The sequence below is a fragment of the Macaca fascicularis genome, chromosome 7, assembly GCF_037993035.2.
Source record: "Macaca fascicularis isolate 582-1 chromosome 7, T2T-MFA8v1.1".
NCBI classification, from domain to species: Eukaryota; Metazoa; Chordata; class Mammalia; order Primates; family Cercopithecidae; genus Macaca; species Macaca fascicularis.
In genome coordinates, this window is record NC_088381.1 from 110,032,702 (window position 1) to 110,049,578 (window position 16,877).

Here is a 16,877-nt window from a genome sequence, read left to right on the forward strand (position 1 = left end):
AATAAATATATGTGTGTATAAGTCTTTATAGTAGAGTGATTTATATCCTTTGGGTATATACCCAGTAATGGGATTGCTGGGTCAAATGGCATTTCCGGTTCTAGATCCTTGCGGAATCGCCATACTGTCTTCCACAACGATTGAACTAATTGACACTCCCACCAACAGTGTAAAAGCATTCCTATTTCTTCACATCCTCTCCAGCATCTGTTGTTTCCTGACTTTTTAATGATTGCCATTCTAACTGGTGTGAGATGGTATCTCATTGTGGTTTTGATTTGCATTTCTCTAGTGACCAGTGATGATGAGCTTTTTTCTAAATGTTTGCTGGCTGCATAAACGTCTTCTTTTGAGAAGTGTCTGTTCATATTTTTTGCCCACTTTTTGATGGGGCTGTTTGATTTTATCTTGTAAATTTGTTTCAGTTCTTCATAGATTCTGGATATTAGCCCTTTGTCAGATGACTAGATTGCAAAAATTTTCTCCCATTCCTTAGGTTGCCTGTTTACTCTGATGATAGTTTTCTTTTTCTTTCTTTCTTTCTTTCTTTCTTTCTTTCTTTCTTTCTTTCTTTCTTTCTTTCTTTCTTTCTTTCTTTCTTTCTTTCTTTCTTTCTTTCTTTCTTTCTTTCTTTTTTTTCTGTGCAGAAACTCTTTAATTAGATCCCATTTATAAATTTTGGCTTTTGTTGCCATTGCTTTTGTTATTTTAGTCATGAAGTCTTTGCCCATGCCTATGTCATGAATGGTATTGCCTAGGTTTCCTTCCAGAGTTTTTATGGTTTTATGTCTTACATTTAAGTCTTTAATCCACCTAGAGTTAATTTTTGTACAAGGTGTAAGGAAGGGGTCCAGTTTCAGTTTTCTGCATATAGCTAGCCAGTTTTACCAACACCATTTATTAAATAGGGGATCCGTTTCCTACAGCTTTTTTTGTCAGGTTTGTCAAAAATCAGTTAGTTGTAGATGTGTGGTGTTATTTCTGAGGCCTCTGTTCTGTTTCCTTTGTCTATATGTCTGTTTTGGCATCAGTACCATGCTCTTTTGGTTGTTGTAGCCTTATTTGAATTCAGGTAGCATGGTGACTCAACCTTTATTCTTTTTGTTTAGGATTGTCTTGGCTGTGCGAGCTTTTCTTGGTTCCATATGAAATTTAAAGTAGTTTTTTTCTATGAAGAAAGTATATGGTAGCTTGATGGGAATAGCACTGAATCTATCAATTACTTTGGGTAGTATGGCCATTTTCAAAATATTGATTCTTCCTATCAATGATCATGGATTTTTTTTCTATTTGTTTGTATACTCTCTTATTTCCCTGAGTAGTAGTTTGTAGTTCTCCTTGAAGAGGTCCTTCACATCCCTTGTAAGTCATATTCCTGGATATTTTATTCTCTTTGTAGCAATTGTGAATGGGAGTTCACTCATGACTTGGTTCTCTGTTTGTCTGTTATTGCTGTATATGAATGCTTGTCATTTTCGCACACTGATTGTGTATCCTGAGAGTTTGCTAAGTTGCTTATCAGCTTAAGGAGTTTTCGAGCTGAGACGATGGGGTTTTCTAAATTACAATCATGTCATCTGCAAACAGAGATAATTTGACTTTCTCTCTTTTTATTTGAATACACTTTATTTCTTTCTCTTGCCTGATTGCCCTAGCCAGAACTTCCAAAACTATGTTGAACAGGAGTGGTGAGCGGGGACACCCTTGTCTTGTGCTAATTTTCAAAGGGAATGCTTCCAACTTTTGTGCGTTCAGTATGATAATGGCTGTGGGTTTGTCATAAATAGCTCTTATTATTTTGAGATAAGTTCCATCAATACATAGTTTATTCAGTGTTTTTAGCATGAAGGGGTGTTGAATTTTATCGAAGGCCATTTCTCCATCTATTGAGATAATCATGTGCTTTTGTCATTGGTTCTGTTTATGTGATGGAATATTTTTATTGTTTTGAGTATGTTGACCCAGCCTTGCATCCCAGGGATGAAGCCAACTTGATAGTGGTGGAAATGCTTTTTGATGTGCTGCTGGATTCGATTTGCTGGTATTTTATTGAGGATTTTAGCATGGATATTCATCAGGGATATTGGCCTAAAATTTGCTTTTTTTGTTTTGTCTCTGCTGGGTTTGGGTATCAGGATGCTGCTAGCCTTATAAAAGGAGTTATGGAGGAGTCCCTCTTTTTCTATTGCTTGGAATAATTTTAGAAAGAATGATACCAGCTCCTCTTTGTACCTCTAGTAGAATTCCACCGTGAATCTGTCTGGTCCTGGGCTTTTTTTGGTTGGTGACTATTAATTACTGCCTCAATTTCAGAACTTGTTATTGGTCTATTCAGTGATTCGATTTCTTCCTCATTTAGTCTTGGGAGGATGTATGTGTCCAGGAATTTATTTTTTCTAGATGTTCTAGTTTATTTTCTTAGAAGTGTGTATAGTATTATCTGATGGTCGTTTGTATTTCTGTGGGATCAGTAGTAACACCTCCTTTATCATTTTTATTGTGTCTATTTGATTCTTCTCTCTTTTCTTCTTTATTCATCTGGCTAGAGTCTATCTATTTTGTTCTTCTTTTCAAATAACCAGCTCCTGAATTCAATGATTTTTTGAACTATTTTTTGGCGTGTGTTTCTATCGCCTTCAGCTCTGCTCTGATCTTAGTTATTTCTTGCCTTCTGCTAGCTTTTGAATTTGTTTCCTCTTGCTTCTCTAGTTCTTTTCATTGTGATATTACGGTATCAATTTTAGATGTTTCCTGCTTTCTCTTGTTGGCATTTAGTGCTATAAATTTCCCTCTACACGCTGCTTTAAATGTATCCCAGAGATTCTGGTATGTTGTTTCTTTGTTCTCATTGGTTTCAAAGAACATCTTTATTTCTGCCTTCATTTCATTATTTATGCAGTAGTCATTCAGGAGCAGGTTGTTAAGTTTCCTTGTAGTTGTGTGGTTCTGAGTGAGTTTCTTAATTCTGAGTTCTAATTTGATTGTACTGTGGTCTGAGAGACTGTTTGTTATTATTTCCATTCCTTTGCATTTGTTGAGGAGTGTTTTACTTCCAATTATATGATCAATTTTAGAATAATTGCTATGTGGTGCTCAGAAGAATGTATATTCTGTTTTTTTGGGGTGGAGAGTTCTGTAGATGTCTATTAGGTCCACTTGGTCCAGAGCTGAATTTAAGTCCTGAATATCTTTATTAATTTTCTGTCTTGTTGATCTGTCTAATATTGAAAGTGGGGTGTTAAAGTCTCCCACTATTATTGTGTGGGAGTCTAAGTCTCTTTGTAGGTCTCTAAGAACTTGCTTTAGGTATCTGGGTGCTCCTATTGGGTGCATATATTTAGGAAAGTTCGGTTTTCTTGTTGCATTGATCCCTTTACCATTATGTAATGCCCTTCTTTGTATTTTTTAATCTTTGTGGGTTTAAAGTCTGTTTTATCAGAGACTAGGATTGCAACCCCTGCTGTTTTGCTTTTCATTTGCTTGGTAAATCTTCCTCCATCCCTTTACTTTGTGTGTCTTTGCTTGTCAGATGGGTTTCCTGAATACAGCACACTGATGGGTCTTGACTCTTTATCCAATTTGCCAGTCTTTGTCTTTTAATTGGGGCATTTAGCCCATTTACATTTAAGGTTAGCATTGTTATGTGTATGTTTGATCCTATCATCCTGATGCTAGCAGGTTATTTTGCCTATTAGTTGATGCAATTTCTTCATAGTGTCAACGGTCTTTACATTTCCGTATGTTTTTGCAGTAACTGGTACTGGTTTTTTGTTTCCACATTTAGTGCTCCCTTCAGGAGCTCTTGTAAGACAGGCCTGGTGGTGACAAAATCCCTCAGCATTTGTTTGTCTGTATAGGATTTTATTTCTCCCTCACTGATGAAGCTTAGTTTGGCAGGATATGAAATTCTGGTTGAAAATTCTTTTCTTTAAGAATGTTGAAAATTGGCCCCCGCTTTCTTCTGGTTTGCAGAGTTTCTGCAAAGAGATACACTGTTACTCTGATGGTCTTCCCTTTGTGGGTAACTCAACCTTTCTCTCTGGCTGCCTTTAACATTTTCCCTCGGTGAATCTGTTAATCATGTGTCTTGGGGTTGCTCTTCTTGAGGAGTATCTTTGTGGTGTTCTCTGTATTTCTTGAATTTGAATGTTGGTCTGTCTTGCTAGGTTGGGGAAGTTCTCCTGGGTAATATCCTGAAGTGTGTTTTCCAACTTGGTGCCATTCTCTCCATCACTTTCAGGTATACCAGTCAAACGTAGGTTTGATCTCTTCACATAGTCCCATATTTATTGGAGGCTTTGTTCATTATTTTTCATTCTTTTTTCCCTAATCATGTCTTCATGCTTTATTTCATTGAACTAATCTTCTATCTCTGATATCCTTTCTTCAGCTTGATCAATTCAGCTGTTGATACTTGTGTATGCTTCATGAAGTTCTCATTCTTCGTTTTTGGGTTCCATCAGGTCATTTATATTCTTCTCTAAACTGGTTATTCTAGTTAGCAGTTCCTGTTACCTGTTTGGGCAGACATTGAGCTAGCTGCAGGAGTTTTTCTTCATACTGCAATGGTGCCTGGAATGCTAGCAAGACAGAACTGTTTACTCCCTTGAAAAAGGGGCTGAAGTCAGGGAGCCAATTGGTCTTGCTCAATGTATCCCAGCCCAACAAGCTAAGATCCACTGACTTGGAATTCTTGCTGCCAGCACAGCATCTGAAGTCAACCTAGGACACTCAAACTTGGTGGGGAGAGGGGTATCTGCCATTACTGAGGCTTGAGTAGGTGGTTTTCCCCTCATAGTATAAACAATGCTTCCTGGAAGTTCAGACGGGGTGGATCCCACTCCAGTTCTGCAAAGCCGCTGTAGCCACTAGATTCCTCCTCTCTGGGCAGGGCATCTCTGAAAGAAAGGCCGCAGCCCTAGTCAGGGGCTTATAGATAAACTCCCATCTCCCTGGGACAGAGCACCTGGGAGAAGGGGCAGCTGTGGGCACAGCTTTAGCAGACTTAAACGTTCCTGTCTGCCAGTTCTGAAGAGAGCAGCAGATCTCCCAGTGCAGTGCTTGAGCTCTGCTAAGTGATAGACTGCCTCCTCAAGTGGGTCCCTGACCCCCATGCATCCTGACAGGAAGACACGTCCCAGCAGGGGTTGACAGACACCTCATACAGGAGAGCCCCGCTGGCATATTGTGGTGCCCTCTCTGGGACAACCCAGCCAGAGGAAGGAGCATGCAGCAATCTTTGCTTTCTGTAGCCTCTGCTGGTGATACCCAGGCAAACAGGGTCTGGAGTGGACTTTCAGAAAACTCCAGCAGACCTGTAGAAGAGGGGCCTGACTATTAGCAGGAAAACTAACAAACAGAAAGCAGTAGCATCAACATCAAAATAAAGGATGACCACTCAAAAACCCTATTTGAAGGTCACCAACATCAAAGACCAAAGGTGGGCAAATCCAAAAAGATGAGCAAAAATCAGTTCAAAAAGGCTGAAAATTCAAAAAACAGAATGCCTCTTCTCCTCCAAAGGATCACACCTCTTTGCCAGCAAAGGAACAAAACTGAATGGAAAATGAATTTGATGAATTGACAGAAGTAGGCTTCAGAAGGTAGGTAATAACAAACTCCTCCTAGCTAAAGAAGCATGTTGTAACCCAATGCAAGGAAACTAAGAACCTTGATTGAACTTTATATTCTTTCTACAAAAACACCCGTATCTTTAAGATTGGTTTCTACACGTATTCTGCTGATTTCTGTCTTTGTGGATGGGAATACATTATTTAAGTTATTTTGATATGCAGTGAACATCTTTTGGGTTACACTTTGTACCTTACTCTTCAAGACTTTCTGGGACTTGATTTATTTATAAGTCTAGAAGCAAAAGAAGGGTAAAGAGGTTGATAAGCCTTGAGGAAAATCAGTAACTCCATGCAAGGTAGCTTCCCCATGGGAGGTCATTAAAGGTGCTTTAGGCAATAGAGGACTAACCTCTTCAGGCAGAAGTGAAAGAACTTGAAGTAATGAAGACTCAGCAGATTTTATTTAGGAGTTAGGTTTTCCCAGCTTTTTTGGAATCCTTCCATATGTACTCATTCCAATTTTCAGGATCCCATTTCTTCTCACTGAATGTCCTCATTTTAACAGATGCCACCCTGTGAGGTTACGAACTTAATTTAAATTGAAATTAAACCACTCACAGACTCTGAGTTGAGTTTTCAACAATATTGTCATGGTGGCTACAGAATATAAGAGTTTCAATTGGAACAGATATAGATGCTTTCAGTTCCTTAATGCAGAGCTTGGACTGGGAATTTGGAGCCCTGAACACATTCTTCCTGACCTCAGCCTTCCTGACACCAGGTTTCTTTCTCCACTGTAGATAGGAGCATCTGGCTTATCTCGTTATATGCTTTACTTTAACTAAAATGTTCTAGATGGCAGGTACATGGTCACCCATAAAGACTGCACCTTTTGTAGGTATTTGATTAGGAGTCTCCAATGGTGATATTTTGTGTACCTCTATCATGCTATGGACTACTAATGTCCTCTTTTTTTACTAGAAAAAGAATCATTAGTGACTTTAATCAAATCATAGAAATTATACCAGCAAACCTGGAACCAATTCAACAAAACTTATTCCTAATTGCTTTTCCTGTAGAAGCACTTCTGATACCAAAATCAGTCATGATTCTATCAAACTAAAATGAAATAATAAATAGATAGATATACAGTTACATATTTTGATAGATATTTAGATATATAGCAAATTAGTATATTATTAGATTAATTTTATATGTATTCTAGATATCCATTAAGATATTTAGTGCAAGGAATTGACCTTTATGGGGGCTGGCTAAGCAAATCTGAGATCCTTAGGGCAGGCTGTCAGAGACAGCTGACTGAAGCTCTCAGCTGCATGCTAAAACTATTGCCAAGAGTGAATTTTCTTCTTTTTCAGGAAAGCTTCAGTTGTGCTCTTAATTCATTTCAAATGATTGAATCACTGAGATTATGTACAATAATCTCGCTTATTTGAAGTCAACTTATTATGGACTTAAATCACATCTACAAAGTTCCTTCACAGTTAACACCTATATCAGTGTTTCAATGAAGACTATAGTAGCAAAACTGACACATAAAACTGACCATCACACTGGGATAAAAAGATGCAAATAAAAATACATTCATTTCTATGTTTCTTATTTTCTGTTCTACATACCTGTTCATATAACTACTATTTACATAAGGATCATTCCCAAGGTATAGTTATGGGAAAGTTTAAATGTATGTGATGGCCAATATTTGTGGAAGTTAAAAGACAGATGTTAGGAATAAATATATAAAATTAAAATTAAACTGACATGTAGAAACACTAAATTGGTTTACTTAATTAAGACATGTTAATATTTCCCAGTTTTGTGAAGAAAATGTGAAAAGGCCACCTATCATAGCATTTCCTCTGTAAATATTGAAGAACATGACACTGTGAAGCAGAGACGCAGATACACAAGATGAATACATAGTAATATTGATTGTTATAAAAATATAGACTTTTTACAGATTATTAAAGACAAAATTTTCAACCTAAAAACAAAGAATCTTATATAATGATATTACATCTATCATGATAAATATTACATCTATCATGATAAAAGTTTATCATGATAAAATTAAAAACTAAAATATTAGAATTTTAGAAACTATTGATACATTTCTAATGATAGTCTGGCCTAAACTGTGGAAACATGGGTGCCAGCCTCATGGTGAGTAGGACACTGAAGATCTGAATTCCACAGTGTCCCTGATACATTGATTGAACAATAGCAAGATGACTCTGTATATGGAAGAGACATTACTTGGCCAGACATACAAAGCAATAAAAGCTTCCATCACAAGAATCTGAACAGCCTCCACATTAACCTCTTTGGAGAAAGTGTAGTGTAGGCTTGAGATATGGACTTCCTAGCCTCTCCATTGGCTCTTAAGGTTTTTTGTTTGGTTTGGTATGGTTTTGTTTTTTCTTATATGCTTCAACGGCTCCCTTTTTTGCCTCTCTTGTCTCTCCTTCAATTTTACTCTATAGTGTCCCTTTGTAGTATTGCCTGTCCCTTCGGAATACTATTTAAACAGCTGTTTGTGCTGAGAATAGCACTTGTTGCAGCTGTAATTGAGTGACTCTCTTAAGTTTTTCTTTTGTTTGTTTTTTACAAGCACTGAAGTGTTTTTAACAGTTGAGTTTGTGTATGAGTGAAAATTAAAACAGTTTTCTCAACATTACAGATATATCTTTGTGTAATGCATCACATAGTATTACAAAGGGAAAATGTATTATAATGAAAAAACACAAAACCAGAAGAGTTTTTTCTAATCTCCATTCTGCACTAATTTACTCTGTGATATTCTCAATTCATGCAACCTCTCTGAGTAATGATACGTGTCCTTTCCACCATGAGGATTAAAAAAAGAGAGAAATAACAGCTGCTAAATTGTTCTAAAACAGTTTAAAGTGCTATGTTACAAAAACAACAACAACAACAAAAAACAACAACAACAAAAACCTGGGTAAGAAAACAGCTAAATCCTGCAGCCACTTTACTTATTATTTTTTGTTGTGCTTTAGGGATTCAATAAAACGTTGAGCTATCTACTATAAAATCCTTCTAGAACTAAAATGATCACTACTTTATATGCTTTACTATTTGTCTCATAGAACTTTTATATGTGTTTTCAATATTAAGAGAAAAAAATTAAGAGTTTGGATGTGTCTTCTATATGATAATAGGTCTGATACCACCTAAAATATATGAGTTTTAGATTCAATATACAGCATACTAATTACTCATAAATATAATTCTGAATGATAAAGTATTGTTGTAGGTATAATGAAGATATTCTTTCCTGGAAGTGTTTATAAATTAGCCCAGACTACATGTGAAGGCAAATAGTTGGACTAGACTCTATATAAATTTTTTTCCATTATATGACTCTTCTTGATAATATTATTCTATTGCTTCAATAGCTTCCAATTTTCTACTTTATAAAGTTAAATTATCTTATCAAGACAAGCAAATATTTCCTCAAACGTTTAACTTTTTTGTCTTTTCTTCTTTACTTACTAGTGCTTTAGATCCCTATTTACCTGGACCAAATATACTGTTTTTTTTTTTTTTTTAATTATTATTATACTTTAAGTTCTAGGGTGCATGTGCACAACGTGCAGGTTTGTTACATACGTATACACATGCCATGATGGTGTGCTGCACCCATTAACTCATCATTTACATTAGGCATATCTCCTAATGCTATCCCTCTCCCCTGCCCCCACCCCATGACAGGCCCCAGTGTGTGATGTTTCCATCCCTGTGTCAAAGTGTTCTCATTGTTCAATTTCCACCTATGAGTGAGAGCATGTGGTGTTTAGTTTTCTGTTCCTGTGATAGTTTGCTGAGAATGATGCTTTCCAGCTTCATCTATGTCCCTACAAAGGACATGAACTCATCCTTTTTCATGGCTGCACAGTATTCCATGGTGTATATGTGCCACATTTTCTTAATCCAGTCTATCATTGATGGACATTTGGGTTGGTTCTAAGTCTTTGCTATTGTGAATATGCTGCAATAAATATATGTGTGCATGTGTCTTTATAGCAGCATGATTTATAATCCTTTGGGTATATACCCAGTAATGAGATGGCTGGGTCAAATGGTATTTCTAGTTCTGGATCTAATGATTGCCATTCTAACTGGTGTGAGATGGTATCGCATTGTGGTTTTGATTTGCATTTCTCTGATGGCCAGTGATGATGAGCATTTTTTCATGTGTGTTTTGGCTGAATAAATGCCTTCTTTTGAGAAGTGTCTGTTCATATCCTTTGCCCACTTTTCGATGTGGTTGTTTTTTTCTTGTAAATTTGTTTGAGATCTTTGTAGATTCTGAATATTAGCCCTTTGTCAGATGAGTAGATTGCAAAACTTTTCTCCCATTCTGTAGTTTGCCTGTTCACTTTGATGGTAGCTTCTTTTGCTGTGCAGAAGCTCTTTAGTTTAATTGGGTCCCTATCAATTTTGGCTTTTGTTGCCATTGCTTTTGGTGTTTTAGACATGAAGTCTTTGCCCATGCGTATGTCTTGAATGGTATTGCCTAGGTTTTCTTCTAGGGTTTTTATGGTTTTAGGTCTAACATTTAAGTCTTTAATCCAGCTTGAATTAATTTTTTATAAGGTATAAGGAAGGGATCCAGTTCCAATTTTCTACATATGGCTAGCCAGTTTTCCCAGCACCATTTATTAAATAGGGAATCCTTTCCCCATTTCTTGTTTCTGTCTGGTTTGTCAAAGATCAGATGGTTGTAGATGTGTGGTATTATTTCTGAGGGCTGTGTTCTGTTCCAATGGTCTATATCTCTGTTTTGGTACCAGTACCATGTTGTTTTGGTTACTGTAGCCCTGTAGTATAGTCTGAAGTCAGGTAGCATGATGCCTCCAGCTTTGTTCTTTTGGATTAGGATTGTCTTGGCAATGCGGGCTCTTTTTTGGTTCCATATGAACTTTAAAGTAGTGTTTCTCCAATTCTGTGAAGAAAATCATTGGTGGCTTAATGGGGATGGCATTGAATCTATAAATTACCTTGGACAGTATGGCCATTTTCACTATATTGATTCTTCCTATCCATGAACATGGAATGTTCTTCCATTTATTTGTGTCCTCTTTTATTTCATTGAGCAGTGGTTTGTAGTTCTCCTTGAAGAGGTCCTTCACATCCCTTGTAAGTTGGATTCCTAGGTATTTTATTCTCCTTGAAGCAATTGTGAATGGGAGTTCACTCATGATTTGGCTCTCTGTTCGTCTGTTATTGGTGTATAAGAATGCTTGTGATTTTTGCACATTGATTTTGTATCTTGAGACTTTGCTGAAGTTGTTGATCAGCTTAAGGAGATTTGGGGCTGCGACAAAGAGATTTTCTAAATATACAATCATGTCATCTGCAAACAGGGACATTCTGACTTTCTCTTTTCCTGATTGAATACCCTTTATTTCTTTCTCCTGCCTGATTGCTCTGGCCAGAACTTCTAAGACTATGTTGAATAGGAGTGGTGAGAGACGGCATCCCTGTCTTATGCCAGTTTTCAAAGGGAATTTTTGCAGTTTTTGCCCATTCAGTATGATATTGGCTGTGGGTTTGTCATAAATAGCTCTTATTATTTTGAGATACTTTCCATCAATACCAAATTTATTGAGAGTTTTTAGCATGAAGGACTCTTGAATTTTGTCAAAGACCTTTTCTGCATCTATTGAAATAACGATGTGTCTTTTGCTTTGGTTCTGTTTATATGCTGGATAATGTTTATTGTTTTTTACACAGGTTTTCTATGAAAAATTATTTGGTCAATTACTCATTTAAAGTAAGTATTTTCAAGTTTCAATTCATTTCAGTTGCATACTAAATCACTTGAATTAAATATCTCCTTGAGAACAACTAAAAAAATTGGAAGAAATAATTTTTTAAAAAATTCTTTAACATATCAGAGAACTAGCAAAGCAGTGAGAAACTATTGAGACAAGATGAACGAGAAAGGAAAAGAATGCTGGCATTTAGAATTACTTTTAGCTGAAGACTTTTTTTCCAGTTTCAAAATTGTAGTTCAGAATTTGAGAAACAGAGCAGTAATTCTGAGGATTCAAGCTCTGGGAGAAAAATTGCAGTTCAAAACCCACCAAAAAGGAGAAACCACGCTTAATCCCTAGGTTTAGTGTGTTCTGTCATTGGTAACTCCTATTCTAGCTGCCTTCCAAAAAATATGAAGTAAATTTCTTCCAAAATCTTTTTTTTTTTTTTGAGACTGAGTCTGGCTCTGTCGCCCAGGCTGGAGTGCAGTGGCCGGATCTCAGCTCACTGCAAGCTCTGCCTCCCGGGTTTATGCCATTCTCCTGCCTCAGCCTCCCGAGTAGCTGGGACCACAGGCGCCCGCCACTTCGCCCAGCTAGTTTTTTGTATTTTTTAGTAGAGATGTGGTTTCACCGTGTTAGCCAGGATGGTCTCGATCTCCTGACCTTGTGATCCGCCCGTCTCGGCCTCCCAAAGTGCTGGGATTACAGGCTTGAGCCACCGCGCCCGGCCCAAAATCTTAAACTATCTCTACGTTTTAAATATGCATATGGTCAGTACTCAATAAAAATTATCAGGCACATGTAGAAATATAAACTACAATTGGCATTCAAAATAAATTTTACACTGTAGAAAAAGATAAACAGGTAATCTAGATAGTGGACGTAGACATGGACTTTAGGATAACAATGCTTGTGGGTGATTAAGAAAATAGAACACACAATTGAGACCTTAAGTAAAAAACCTGAAACTGTTGATAATAACTACATGAAAAGTCTAGAACAAAAAAAATTAAATAAAAAAATGTATAATTCAATGGGTAGATTGTTTAATAGATTAAGCACAGCTGAAAAGTAGGTAAACTGTAAGATATATCAGAAGATATCCAGGTAAAACAAGTTAAAAAAATACAGGAAATCATGTAAAAGACATGTGGGAGACAGGGAAAAACTCTAATGTATATATTTGAAGTCTTCAAGAAGAGAAAGAGAATATAGTAGAAACAACTTTAAAAGAGAAAATGACAAAAAAAAATTCAAACTATCAAAAAGTATCTGGGCATTTAATCAATAAATGCCACAGATCTTCAGCAGAAAAAAACATTTTTAGGGAAACACCAAGAACACATAATATTACAGGCTGAACGACACAGGTTTGAACTTATAAGTGAGAACATGCAGTATTTTAATGTATTTCCTGTGTCACTTATTACTTAAGATAATGACTTCCAGCTGTACTTATGGTGCTGCAAAGGGCATGATTTCATTCTTTTTTATGACTGTGTTGTATTCCATGGTGATTTTCTCAATAACATTGTATTATCTCTAGTTTATTGTAAGAATATAGTATATAATACATATAACATAGAAAACATGAATTGATTTTCATTCTTTTTTTATGACTGTGTAATATTTCATGGTGATTTTCTTAATAACATTGTATTTTCTCCCATTTATTATAAGAATATAGTATACAATACATATGACATAGAAAATGTGAGTTGATTTACTGTTTATGTTATCAGTAACACTTCTAGTCAATAGTAGACTATTAAGTTTTCTGAGGAATCATAATTTATACATGGGACTGTTGTATTAGACTTTAATAAATTAAGAAGGCACAATGCAAATGCTAGAGTGACTATTACAATAATTGTAAATAAATATATCAATGCTAAACTAAGATAAGGGAAAAATGCATTAACAGGTATAATCAACCAAAAATAAAGTAAAAAGGGAGAAAACAAGTAATACAGGGCTATAGGGACAAATAGAAGCATTAGTAAACTAGTAGTTTTAAAACCTAATATGCATGCAATTACATTAAAAGTGAATAGACTAAAAGCTCCAATCAAAAGACAGATTTTTGTAGTAATTAAAAGATATGCACATGCATGCACGCACATACAAATTCACAAAACTATGAGCCATTTTCAAGAGAGAAACCTTAAATATAAACAATCAGAACATTTTGAAGTATAACATTGAAAAGAAACTGAGGACACAATCCACCAAAGATGTTATTGCCACTATACCTATAGCACACAAAGTAGAATTAAAAGAAAAGAGCATCACCATAGATAAAGGACAATTAATGATAATAACATGGTCAGTGGTTTATCTGAATGTTTCTAATAAGATGGTTTCAAGATATGTCAAGTTTTAGAACAGCGAAAAGCAAATTTAGCAAATCTCTCTGAGTGACTACTAAGCATGCAGACAAAAAATTTGGTAAACGTAGGAAATATAGAAGATCTAAATAACCCAATTTGATAAACTGGCTTGATGTACATGTATAAGACACCATCCAACAACTAAAAATTGTGAAAAATTTGAATGGACATGCAGAAAGAAATTATAAAAATGATGAAGAAATATATAAATATGATAAAATCAGAATTTGTGTTAATGAGAATTAATTAGAAAGATAAATGTCCATTACAAATAGAACCACAGAATAGTTAATTTATAAGGACAGATAATGCAATTTATTGGCAATGAGATGGACAAAAACAATGATATACTGCCATTGAAATTGTAAATTGGTACAACCAGTTGAAAAATTGAGTTCTCTGGGAATCTCATGCAGATAAGGAACTTGTGTGTATAATGTTTGTTAGAGATTGCTCTCCATATGAATACCAGTGGAAAAGTTCAGGAAACAAGTCTGGGCAGAGAAAGAGCTGAATTTCAAAGCATTTGCAACAAGACCTCCATTTAATCTTATGCAGAGGTTTTGAAATTCATTGGTCCTTGAGAGCTATCCAGAATTTAAGCTAAATTGCCAGTCTTTTATAACCCTAAATTATCTAGTCATTGGAAAGGGTTTCTCATGAAGAGTAGTCTTGACTTCAGAAGAGGCGCCTCATGATAACAAATGACACATTTCAGAGTAGAACTCAGTTGATGGTTGTTCACTACCAATTCAACCAACAGTTTGCAATATGAGCACTTCAGTCCTAGAAGAGAGGATCTAGACAGCACATCACAGCAGCCCCTAAAATACCCAACAGACATGTGGATATATGTGCATCAAAGGTATGTAAAAGTCTTCATAACAGTATTATTTGTGCTTAACAAAATTTACAGATTACCCAAATGTTCATTGACCGTTAGATGGATAAATTACCGTGTATTCATACTATAAAATATTATTTAGTAACAAAAATTAATTAACTATAACTCAAATGCATAAGTAAAATTTACATACATAATCTTAAGCCAAAGAAGTCGTATACAATAAAAAAACACACAGCCTGATACCATGTATATGTAGTTCAAAAAGGCAAAATGTGGAGGTTTGAGTTCTGGCAAAATTCTCTAACTACACCAGGTAGAGCTTGCTTAGAGTATCTTCACAGAACAGTATTATACTCTTTTGAGTTGGGCACTTTGCATATGTTAACTTCAGTAAAAATGTAAAAATAATGTGAAATATTTGTACCTCTTCTTAATATTCTTCAAAATCTTAAAACATACATTCAACTGCCAATGGAAAAAAAAATAGGTGAACATGCCCTCTACTATTTGTTTTCCATATGTTTATTATCCTCAAAAAATAAAATAAAATAAATAACACTGTACACTAAAATATTTTCTTCCCAACAATTTTTCAATTATTTTCTCTCATTCTTGGTGCCATCCCTACTTGTATGTATCCCAAAGTAAATAGTGTGGTTCTTTGTATATAACTATTATTTATTTTTTCATTCATTTAAGAAATGAATGAAACTACTCATTTCTAGAAACTATATTTCTAGAAAATTAAATTTATGAACTCTGAGGAGTAACAGAACTGCATGTATTTCCATTGCATTCATGGACTGTCAGATGTATTAGGAAATCTATGATTTGTGAAAATGTTTTTAAAAATTGTATGTGTTACAAACTGGTACTTTTTTGTAAACTGTTTTTTTTTTTTTTTTTATAGCTGTCCCAGTAAGCAATACATTTTTTTTTTCTCATAAAATTGCTAAGTGTACCTCAGTTTTAGGGAAAAAAAAATTTTGATAGCAGATTGAAAGCATCTTGTGTAGACTTTAAATTTTCTACTTTTTTTCACATTCAAATGTTATTGGCAGGGTTGAAATTCAAAACTCATCTAGGTTCCTGAGTAGCATTTCTGTGGCTATTGTCAGGCCTCTGAGCCCAAGCCAAGCCATTGAATCCCCTGTGACTTGCATGTATACTCCCAGATGGCCTGAAGTAACTGAAGAATCACAAAAGAAGTGCAAATACCCTGCCTCGCCTTAACTGATGACATTCCACCGCAAAAGAAGTGAAAATGGCTGGTCCTTGCCTTAAGTGATGGTATTATCTTGTTAAATTCCTTTTCCTGGCTCATCCTGGCTCAAAAAGCTCCCCTACTGAGCACCTTGTGACCCCCCACTCCTGCCAGCCAGAGAACAACCCCCCCTTGACTGTAATTTTCCTTTACCTACCCAAATCCTATAAAATGGCCCCACCCTTATCTCCCTTCGCTGACTCTCTTTTTGGACTCAGCCCGCCTGCACCCAGGTGATTAAAAAGCTTTATTGCTCACACAAAGCCTGTTTGGTGGTCTCTTCACATGGATGCGCATGACAGCTATTACTTAATAGAGTAGGAAAAACAATTGGATGGTAAGATATTTCTATGAATATTTTAATTTTACAATTATTGCACTGAGTCATGTTTTAATTCAACAAATATTTGTTCATTTCCTACTATCTTGATTGGTCCAGGTACTGAAGACTGGGTGACTCAAGCAACAGAAATTTGTTTGGCATAGTTTTGGATGCTGGGAAATCCAAGATCAAGATGCCTACAGATCTGGTATCTGTCAAGGGCACTGTTTTTTATTTTTGTGATTATATCGTCACATAGCAGAGAGAAAGATCATGTCTCCCATGTTTTTTCTTATAAGGCTACCGATCTCATTTAGTAGTGCTCCACCTTCATGACCTAATTACCTCACAAAGGTCCTACACTCCAAATGTCACATTGGTGATTTAGGCTTCAACACACAAATTTTGAGGGGAATCAAACAGTCAGTTTTTAGCTCCTACCATGTACCATAGGGTGTGTTTAGGATAGAAGGTGGAAGATTTGTATACTGAAAACTATAAAATACTGATGAAATAAATGAAAGAAAATATAAACAAATGGAAAGATATTCTATATATGTGGCTTGGAAGGATTAATATTATTAAAATATCCATACTACCCAAAATAATCTACAGATTCCATGCAATCCCTATCAAAATTCCAATGTCATTTTTCACAGAAATAGAAAAAAAAA

The 16,877-nt window shown here is 35.6% G+C and overlaps 1 long non-coding RNA gene across 11 annotated transcripts in view; it reads left to right on the plus strand.

Annotated features, from left to right (window-relative positions):
* The window catches only part of LOC123574516 (uncharacterized), a 39,897-nt gene that overhangs the window by 16,653 nt on the left and 6,367 nt on the right, over positions 1-16,877 (plus strand). For 2 of the 11 annotated variants that reach the window (XR_010588451.1, XR_006699520.2), the window contains exons 5-6: positions 11,355-11,394; positions 14,534-14,635. The exons of 1 other annotated variant lie outside the window; for it this stretch is intronic. This is a non-coding gene — a long non-coding RNA (uncharacterized lncRNA). Of the gene's footprint in view, positions 1-11,354; positions 11,395-14,533; positions 14,636-15,678; positions 16,007-16,099; positions 16,219-16,320; positions 16,412-16,877 lie in introns of those variants that run through there. 8 more of the 11 variants (XR_010588450.1, XR_010588452.1, XR_012416306.1 and 5 more) reach the window with 8 other exon arrangements.